Here is a 10,940-nt window from a genome sequence, read left to right as displayed (position 1 = left end):
CTCGCCAGACAGACAGAGAGAGACATAGAGACAGAAAGCGAGAAATCACCCCCCAGGGGGGATGGTCACGCCGCAATCCCTTCTCCTTCATTCTCCTCTCGGGGTCTTGGGCACGCACGCACACGCGCCTGGCGTGAGTTTTAAGCCACCGGGTCCGGGACGCGAACCACGGTCGACTATGTGGGAGTCCAGCGACATAGCCATTATGCTAACTGCTGGTTCCCAGCCTCACAGTTTTTCAGAGCCCAAAGGTTTGGAGCCCAATGAGCTTCAGACTCATCTTTCCCTCTGTCCCTCTTCCAAAGCTCTTAAGTCTTCAGTACATTAGAATTGTTGTTGTCATTGTTTTTTTGTTTTTTTTGTTTGTTTGTTTTGTTTTGTTTTGTTTTTGGAGAGGTTTTTGCTATAGGCCGCATGCACTTGCTAGAAAGACAAAGAGAGATAGAGAGACAGAAAGTGAGAAATCACCCCTGGGGGGGGGTGGCCATGCCACAGTCCCTTCTCCTCCATTCTCCTCAGGATCTTGGGCATGCATGCACATGCGCCCAGCGTGAGTTTAAGCCACCAGGTCTGTGCCTCCAACAGCTGGCGACTACATGGGAGTTAAAGGACATAGCCATTACGCTAACTGCTGGTCCCAGTGCATTAGAATTAAATAGTCAAGCAGATTCTTGCAATCTTAGCTCTTTCACCTGGTTCCACAACCCCTTAATGTGGCCACTCTCAAGTCTCAGTTTAAATGTCCCATCTTTGAGGATGCTTTATAGACCCTTCATCATGAAGGACGCCCTTCATTTATACACCTCCAAGAATCTCCACTTAGTGTCATTAACAATAACATTTAAATATTATTGATGTCGCAACCTCCCTGGCCTTCCTTGTTCACTGCTGTGTCCCTTAAAACTAGCACAGGGCTTGGCACACAGCAGGCATCAATAAATGAGGGCTGGCCAATAATGACATAATCCAGTGGCCAGTTAGCACCACCTTCTACTTGGGTCTGACTGCACATGTTAGAGCGAGCAGCTGGTTTTTTCTGTGAGCTCTAACAGTGCAGTTTTTACACAACCCTGACTGTCCATCCATCATTTTATTTTAAGCACATTACTTCTCTGTCCAAAGAGAAAAGGAGGATACAATTAGGTCTATATCCTTCACTTGCTTAATATTTCAATTTCCCCCAGGGCAGTCCCTTCAAGTGGAGATCACAGCTCATGAATATTAAATATTTCTTCCAACCCCACATAAGACTCCAAGGAACAGCAGCAAAGAGCCAGGAACTAGGAAGAGGCTCCGACACTCAGCCCAGACTACCTTAGTCATCACTGCACAGATGCTCATGAAGACGCATGGCTGTGCAGATGGATGTCTGGTCACTTCAAATGCCACAAAGAAGCCCTTATTCTTGGCTACTCAGATTCACCTGCCTTGGACTCTGGCTGCCCTTCAAAGACACACATCAAAGTTTGGTCTTGATCCCTTACATTCAAGCAAGCTCCAAGTTGGTTCCCTGAGCCTGACCCCTTCCTGAGAGTCAGGAAGCTGACCTGGGCTGAGGGCTAGAATGCCTCCCTTCTGGCGTCAGAGGCTGTCCTGTTGTTTCTTTTCATTCCAGCCCTGCCTCTCTGTGGGGTAGGCCTCCCGGATTTCCAAAGAAGGTGGTAAGCCTTGTACTGAGGCAGGATAGCAAGCTTGATCCTAACAGGGGCTGACTCAAGGGTGTTTGAATGCATCCATCAGACCTCCCTGTTGAGGACTTCAGATCTTTGGTCCTGCCCGACACATCAGCCTTCCGCCCCATCGCCTCCTTTTCCTGCTCTTTTGTCCCCTCAGTGACCCCCTTTGACCCTCTGGGTGAAAGGAATTCCTTTCTCTTCCCAAAGCCCTCATTTCTTTTTAAACGCACAGTTTTAAAACAATAACAATCTGGGATTTAAATTCTACAAGTCAGAGCTGAAAGGCTCCAGCTCACCCTGGATACCCTGTAATGGGGAAACTGAGTGAAGACAAGGTTTGATCCCTTTGCGAAAGGTACTCCAGTAGTTTAGTAGCAAGATCCAGTTCAGGACCATTTTTGCCAGACATGAGTTGGTTGCCTTCGCATCACTCATAATGGAGATAAGGAGAGTCAGAAAGGGGAAGAAGAGGCGGCAATAATGGGCGTTGTTGAGTGCATGCACTGTGTTGTGCTGAACATTCTATAGACACCATTTCATTCTTTCTTGAAACGGAGTTATAGGTGTTATAACTATATCCATTTACAAGAATTGGAAACTTAGAGTGAGGATGGGAAATTCCCAAGACTGGGACCATTAGACATTTGAACTCAACTCTGTCTCCAACACATTGCCATGACAACAGGAATAAGTATAAAACTAATTCCATGCTTAAAACAAAACAAAACAAAAACAACATATTAAAAAGCCATACAAATTATTTGGCTATGACCAGTAGAGTTAAAGTGAAATATAGCCCAAAACACTGTATGTTAGGGGCGTTGGCTTTATGTAGTGGAACATTTATTTATAGGATATTAATAGTTGAAAATGGTGCTCATGATTCGTGAAGGAGGCATGAGAAGGACACATACATTCACTTTTGTTTTCTGCTGTGAGGGAATACCAATCAGAAGTTGGGAGTCTGGGGAGGGACTCCCCCGCCAATAGCTGAAAGTTTGTCTAGCTATTGGATATAGGGGTTAGGGAAGCAGACAGAGTTTTAAACCTTCTTTGACCTATTTGGCTATGTGAGTCTGGGCAATTTACTTAAAGTTATAGAACCTTGATTTTCTGATAAGCACAATGGGTCTAATTATTCTGACTTTGCAGAGTTGCTAGGGTGAGGAATGCAGTTTTTCTTTCTCTCTCTTTTTTTTTTTTTTTTGGGGGGGGTTTCGCCACAGGGCAGTGGCGTTTCACAAGCGAGAAATCACCCCCCAGGGGGGATGCCATTCTCCTCTCGGGATCTTGGGCATGCACACGTGCCCAGTGTGAGTTTTAAGCCACTGGGTCCGGGATGCAAACCGCTGTCAACTACGTGGGAATCCAGCAACATAGCCATTACACTAACTGCTGGTCCCCAGAATGCAGTTTCTAAAGCATTCATAGCACAGAGGCTGGCACAACTGGGTGCCTAGTAAATGAACAGCGTGTCGATTGTGCAGCATTTCCCCGGCTACTCTGAATCCCACCTCTGCTATATCTAGCCCTGTGACCTTGGGCAAGTCACTTCAACTCTGAACCATTGCTGCTGCTTTCCTTCACAAAACCAGAACTGCAGCATGATTTAACTCATGGAGTTGCTAAGAGGATTGATACAATGTCCTCTTGTTTTTTCTTTTTTTTTTTTAGAATTATTTTATTTCACTAATAATTTATTTTATGAATTTTAATTTATTTCAATTTGACCAGAGAGGGACAAAGCAACAGCGAGAGTGAGAGCGAGAGAAAGCAAGTCACCAGGTCCGGGACTGGAACCAAGATCGGCCATGTGGGAGTCCAGTGTCTTTAACCACCACACCACTTGCCAGCCCTGAAGATTGATACAACTTCTACATTAATACAATGAGTAACAATAGCAGCAGGAGCAAATACATATACAACATATTACACTAATCAGGTGTCATTGTTTAATGCTTTGCATATGTAAACTCATTTTATCCTCATAACAACTCTAAGAAGTAGGAATGATTAGTAACCTATTTAACTGATGGGAAAACTGGGGCACAAATTTAAATCCTCTGGGCTAGGATTTTCACCCCAAATCCATGTTCTTCACCATACATTATGCCAGTGCTGGGCATGCCATCCATCCTAGAAGACAGATGGTGACCACCGCTGCCTCATGAAGACCACCATGACCACCACTCATATTTCTCTTTTCTTCATTTCTTTCAAGAGCTTGTCTTCTAGCCAAGGGAAGTTTTATTTCAAGAAAGCGTTTGGGAAAAGCTACTGCATTTCCACAGAGGGAATCCAGGCAGTCAGGAAAAGTTTTAATTTGTTTTGTTTTGGTTTTAGTTTTAATTTTTTTGTAAGGTGAGAGGTGGCTCATCTATTATGATTTCACGTTGTTAGAAAGAAAAATAATAATAAATGCAGCTCCCAGCAGAGCCCATTCCTCCCCCGCCTTTGCTCCCCTTCCCTCCAGCAGATGCTGTTTTCTTTTTTGGTCACTGTTGTTCTAAAGTCTCATCGGAACATCCACCAAGAAGACATGGCGATTCGTCTTCTTGTTTTCCTTTCTCGCCTTGGCTTAGAGCAGGCCAGGGCAGCCTGACAGAGGGGCCACAAGGCTTAGTGATTCCCCTGCACCTCCCAGAAACTGGTGGGGAGGCAGATTGATCCCTGGTCCTCCCCCTTATTTGCCTCACACAGTGGAAGGATGGTAGGGGTGCTAATTGAGTTACTGGCCTGGTTCTGAGTCTGGGCTGGGGATGCAGTGTCAGGGATCAAAGACAACTGATGCTAATAGCAGCGAGTGGGGAGGGGGAGCAGAGACACAGGAGGGAGGGAGGGAAAAAGACACACAGGGAATGCCTGCAAGTCTGGGAAAAACAACCTGGGGGTCCCATCGCTCTGTTTTTCTAACTATATATCAGCATTTAGCTGAATTTGAAACCTTAAAGCCTTTAAAGCTGTGTGACAAATGGGTGATTCCTCAGCATCAAATGCAGAAAGAAGCCTTAGTGGCCTCAGCCCAGTCACCCACATTTCACGAAGGCAGAAACTGATGCTCAGAGGTGCCAAGCTGCAGTCAGGAGGCTTCTATGTTTAAACTGGGACCTATACCCAACTATTTTGAAGAAGGCAGGGTGGTAAATCAAAGCAGAACATGAGGAGTTCTCCACAGTCATATCTCCCATAATGAATTAAATATCATCTCAGAAGGTAGCATGTTTCCAGCCCTGGTTCAAGATAGATGACAAAGCACAACCCCTTCTGGAGATCCTTCACATTTTGCCTGACTAATTTGACCATTGCCTTGCCTCCTGCGGCTGTTATCAGCAGCCTGTCTGTAGTTCATGACTCAGTGCCTAAGAAACAGAATTCCCAACGCTACTCCACAATGCCTCCAGCCAGTGCCTGGTGGGGTGAGTTATCATTTTACTGATAGCACTCCCCTCCCTCCTCCCCCCCCCCAACTGAAGCCTTAGGCCTGGTGTATGTTATATTTTTAAAAGGGTGAAAAAACGACAAGATAATTTCCACATGGCAAGGGGATGAAGCCTGCATTGCTTAAGAGGTCTTGTGGGTGTTTGTTTTAACAAGTAACTTATTTTATGCTGGGGGTTGAGGTGGCTGGGAGTGGGAAAGGAGGAAAGGGGGGTCACCAGGGTGTTGCATAATAACACATTGGCACCTTGGGAATACTTCCGGATGTGTGGGCTTCTGAAAAGTGAATGGGGATGTCACCATAAATCTGTCACCCACCCTCATGCTGGTGTTACTGACCCAGGGAAAACATTAACCCTTCTAAATGGTCAGTGACAAAGAAAAGAAGAAAGAAGAAGGGAAATGAGGAGAAGGGGAGGAGAAATAAAGAGGAAAAAGAAGAAGAGAAGGAGGAGAGAGAAGAAAAAGAAAAGGAAAAGAGAAAGAAGGAAGAAAGTTATTCAGATGGTAAGGTAGAGTGGCAGGGTAGAAAAAGCAAGGGCTTTGGGGCCAGCAGGTGGCATGGTGGTTAAGGGCGCTGGACTCCCACATGGCTGACTGTGGTTCGAGTACTGCACCTGGCGGCTTGCTCTCTTACTTTCTCTCTCTCATTGTGTCCCTCTCCGGTCAAATTAAAATGAGTAACTAAATAAAGTTAAATAAAATACTCTTAAGAAAAAAGAAATAGCAAGGGCTCTTTGCTTATTCTGGAGATAGGCTCACACTCGGTGAGCTGGGTGATCTTGTCTGACCCTGGTTTGAGGTGAGTGAAGGCATTAAAATAGGTCTCAGATCCCACATGTGGAAATAAGAAACCTCACATAGGCTCGCATTAAATAAAGGTGTATAATGCAGGGCTGAGCACCTGGTGGATATCTATAAAAGGTGATCCTTGACCCCTCTCCAACCTCCTGTGCAAATATTCATTGAGAAACATAACAGTTAATGTGCTTTGAGCACGTCCTATTTGCTAGGAGTGGGGCTAAATTCATAGTATCTTAAGGCAATAATTTTCAGCCAGCATCCTCATTGACAATGCACACAAGCCAGCTCTGGGTAATGTAAGCAACACAAACAAATATATGCTATTCAGGAATATTGAAAACTTGGGAAAGACTCCCAGAAGGACTGGCAAGTCAGGCTTACAGGTTCTGAAGCCTCATGTTAAGTCCAAGTTTAGGCTTTAGGACTGATGATGTGAAAATATCTAGACCACTGCCATGGACTTCAGCTTCAATGCTAGATGCTGTTCCTGGTATTTTGGAAACTGTCACAGGTTGTAGTCACTCCCAACATCCTCATCAAGATGTGTCCCTACGTCTTATCTCCACTGGCTTCTGAATCCAAGTCTTGAGCTAGTGTGTCTGGTTGGGGCAGAGAGAAAATCTAGGTCATGGGAAAACTGGAAGAATGAGATGCTTGAATTTTCCCCTGCTATAGTGAGAGACAGCTTCTGCCTCATTAGAAGATGTATTCCCTAAATCTAGGAATGGGATTCAGATAGAAAGTATACAAAAGCACTGGTAAATATTTTCTACATGTGGGTCCTAGGGCTTTTACCGTTTTCCGAATAAGAACACTGAGGCTCAGCCAAAGTATGAACACACGTCTAGGCCATGTTATGGACCCATCAGTCTTACTCTAACCCGTTCTCTTGGCCACTTTCTTCAGTGCTTTCTTAACAAATGTCATGATGAGAACAATGTCGACCTCAGCAAACCCTCCCACACTCCAGTCCCACTTCTCTGACTCATAAACTCTGGGTCTCCTGAGAGCAGAAGATCCTCTGTCTAGCCTTCAGCTATCCACTTTAGAGGAGGAAAATAGTTCTCTAGAGTCAAGCCATGGGGTTTGTCCTTGGAATGTAGCTCTTGGGAACTATGATCTCTGGACAGACTCCCTTCTTCGTGGATGCCTGTTACTCTGTATTTGTAATGGAATTCTTAATGAACAGGAAAGGGCATAGCTGAAGTCTCTTTTCTAACACTGAGCCCTCTCGATATACAGTGGTAACTGAAAATCTTCCCTGGACACAGTCCATACTGCAGACACTCTTGTATTCTAGTCCATGAATTTGTTATGTGAACGTTCCTCATGCACCCTCAAAGATCTGCAAGACTAGGAGCTATATTTTTTTTGCAGGAAGCTTAGCTTACCAGAGAGATCTCTGAGGTCAGATTCTTGAGCTTGAATCCCACCTCTACTTCTTAAATATATATACTCAGTTCACCCCTTCCTACTACTTCAGTTTCCTCTTTGGTAAAAGCAGTGCCATAAAAGAGATGTTATGAGAAAGAAGTTTATAAAAGTGCTGAAATAGGTGTCCAATAAGTATCGTCATCAGTGGAATACTTATAAGCTAATAGAGAATAACAATTCATAAAATAGATCAACAAGAGTATAAGCCTCATCCTCTAGGTAGCTCCCTCATCTTCATTCCTTTCCTCTTAAACATTTAACAGTTTGAAAACCACCAATTTTGTCCAAAATACAGAATGGGATGTGATGCCTAAGAAGGCAAGGCAAATGAGTTAGACTTGCAACCTGGTGCTATTTCAAAAGCCTCCCAGTTTCCCACCACTGTATGCTTAAAATTCAGTTATTTTTCTAAGAAGTGAACCACATCATAATTTTCACCTACGCTTTACACCAGGCTCCAATATCTTAGCATACCAAACATCCCCAATTCATAGGCCAGAGGTTGACAAGCTTTGTGGGTAAAGAGACAGATAATATACAGTTTATGTCCTTTGAGCCATACTGTCTTTGGTGCAATTACTCAGTTCTGTTGTTCTGGCATGAAAGCAGTCATAGATGCTATGTAAATGAATGAGTATGTTTGGGATACAATAAACCTTTACGTATAAATGCAGGACATAGGCTGGTTCTGGTCCCAGGGACTAGAGTTTTGATTATGAGTATCTCCCTGTGAGAGATTTCCTTACTTTTGTTTATTCTTGTAAGGTTCTAAAGCAACAAGGCACATAAGTGTCAGGGCTTAAGCATTTCTCCAGGGTACCTTCATCACATCCTATCTTTTCTGTAGAAGTACTTAAAGTACATGCCACATTGCAAGTAAAATAGGCAGGTATTTTCCAGCATGTTCTGGGAATAATGTTGGTTGTCATGAGTAAGAGTGTGGTTCAAGTAGAGCTCTTTTTTTTTTTTTTGGAGAGATTTTCACTGTAGGGCGCGTGCGCTCGCCAGACAGACAGAGAGAGACATAGAGACAGAAAGCGAGAAATCACCCCCCAGGGGGAATGGTCACGCCGCAATCCCTTCTCCTCCATTCTCCTCTCAGGATCTTGGGCACACACGCACACGCGCCCGGCGTGAGTTTTAAGCCACCGGGTCCGGGACACGAACCACGGTCGACTACGTGGGAATCCAGCGACATAGCCATTACGCTAACTGCTGGTTCCCAAGTAGAGCTCTTTTTTAAAAATGAGGCATTCAATCTCACACCTTGGAAATCACACCACAGACGTGCAGGTTGCTTTTAGAGACAGGGAAGCCACATGGACAGCTCTGTGTAAGTTCTCAGCAAAGCCGGGACCAGAGCCTGGTTTTCTTAATGCTAGTTGAAGATTCTTTCCACTACAGGACTAGGCTTGTATTAACCTTTTATTATGGACCACACTCAAGTCCGCAGAAGAGAGAAAACATTTCTCCATGGGACCAGCAGTTAGCATAATGGCTAGGTCGTTGTACTCCCACATAGCCGACCACGGTTCGAGTCCCAGACCTGGTGGCTTAAATCTCACGCCGGGCGCGTGTGCGTGCATGCCTAAAGAGGAGAATGGAGGAGAAGGGATTGCGGCATGGCCATACCCCCTGGGGGGTGATTTCTCGCTTTCTATCTCTCTGTCTGGAGAGCGCACATGCCCTATAGCAAAAAACTCTCAAAAATTTTTTTTCTCCACAATTTAAAAATTGGGAACCAGCAGTTAGCGTAATGGCTATGTCGCTGGACTCTCACGTAGTCGACCACGGTTCGCATCCCGGACCCAGTGGCTTAAAACTCACGCTGGGCACCTGTGCGTGCCCAAGATCTGGGGCGGAGAATGGAGGAGAAGGGATTGGGGCATGACCATCCCCCCTGGGGGGTGATTTCTCGCTTTCTGTCACTATGTCTCTCTCTGTCTGTCTGGCAAGCACACGCACCTTATAGCGAAAACCTCTCCAAAAAAAAAACAACCCAAAAAAACGAAGGCCTTGCCTAAAATCTCCCACGTCCTTCCATACTCTGCATCTTTCTTTCTTCTATCTACAAACACTTCTATTTGTATTTGTCAGTCCTTATTTGGAGCCAGAGAGATAATAGGCGCTCAATAAATGTGTGTTGAGAATTGAATAAAAGATAAATGACGTGTAGTTCTTTATGATCACAAAGCTCAGTCTAAAGAATGTCTACACGCACCCCTGTAACTCTGACACTGCAGAGTCGAGGCTGTGATGACATCTCCCTTTCAGTCCTGCCAGAAAATTGCCTTTCAGTGAGAAATCTTCCCACCAAGGTTTTCACCCCCTCCTTAGCTGCCCCTTTCCTCTTCAGATAGAGCACCTCTGTCTTTTGTACTTGCAAATGAATTGTGATTAGTTTTCACCTCTAGCCCAGGGGATTAGCCCAGGGACCTTTGATCTTCAGGTATCGATTTGCATCTTAAAGGAAGTATGATCTCATCTGGGCCAGCTCAAAATTCCATTCCTTACCCCCTATTCCCTGTCTGTTTACCAGCCCCAGGCTGGACAGGGCCTCCCAAGTGGGGCTGAAACAACAAGATCAGCTATACTCTGAAGAGAAGACAGAGGAAAACAAATTTCCCATCTGACTCCGTAAAGGTGGGAAATGGACATTTGCTTTGTGAACACAAGTTGGTCTGCTATTCTTCCTCCCTCAGATCAGAGAGACTGCCCAAATTTCTGAGCCTGCAGTGGGAATTGTGGTAATTTCTGGATCCCAGCTAGAGGTTGTGTGATAAAATGGACTGAGTACCTTCTTGAAAATCAGACAAATTGAGGTTCAAGTCTTGATTTGGTCTTCAACCATTTCTAACCTGTGTGACTCTGGACAGGTTTTATAATCTCTCTAGCTTTTGATTTTTCTCATTTTTAAGAATAAAAGTCCTAAAGAACTCTAGTAATAACATCAAGAACAGCTAGTGTGTGTGAAGAAAAGCAATCATGCATTTCAGGTGCTTCGGTAAAACTTCGTCTTGAGGGACCAGCAGTTGGCATAACGGCTATGTCACTGGACTCCCATGTAGTCAACTGCATTTCGAGTCCCAGACTTGGTGGCTTAAACTCACACCGGCGCGCGTGCGTGCGTGCCCAAGATCCTGAGAGGAGAACGGAGAAGGGATTGCGGCGTGGCCATCCTCTCTGAGGAGTGATTTCTGGCTTTCTGTCTGTCTGTCTCTCTCTGTCTTTCTGGCAAGTACACATGCCCTATAGCAAAAACCTCTCAAAAACAAACAAAACTTGGTCTTGAAAACTTACCTCTTCTCTTCACCATTATATTTGAGAAGATAAGTTTTTTTTCTTTTGCTTTAGGTCATGTACACTCATGGGGCAGGTAATGACGGAAGGAAGAAAATAAGAAAGCATCCCCCAGAAGGAATAGCCATGCTTCCGTCCATCCCTTCTCCTTTCAGAATTTTGGGTACACATGGACATGTGCCTGGTGTGTTCCTCAAGTCACCAGGTCCAGGACTCAAACCAGTCAGTCACATAGAGGATCTAGCCACTTTAACCACCAAGCCACTGGCTGGCAGCATCAGTTCTTGA

At 44.9% G+C, this 10,940-nt stretch overlaps 1 protein-coding gene across 1 annotated transcript in view; it reads right to left on the bottom strand.

Moving 5' to 3' along the window:
* PAPPA (pappalysin 1) overlaps positions 1–10,940 on the bottom strand; it is a 280,168-nt gene that overhangs the window by 138,711 nt on the left and 130,517 nt on the right. The gene's annotated exons all lie outside the window — the stretch shown is intronic.

The sequence above is a fragment of the Tupaia chinensis genome, unplaced genomic scaffold (genome assembly GCF_000334495.1).
Source record: "Tupaia chinensis unplaced genomic scaffold, TupChi_1.0 Scaffold000081_1, whole genome shotgun sequence".
NCBI classification, from domain to species: Eukaryota; Metazoa; Chordata; class Mammalia; order Scandentia; family Tupaiidae; genus Tupaia; species Tupaia belangeri.
The sequence above is the reverse complement of the archived record's forward strand: the minus strand, read 5'-3'. Positions and strand labels throughout refer to the sequence as shown.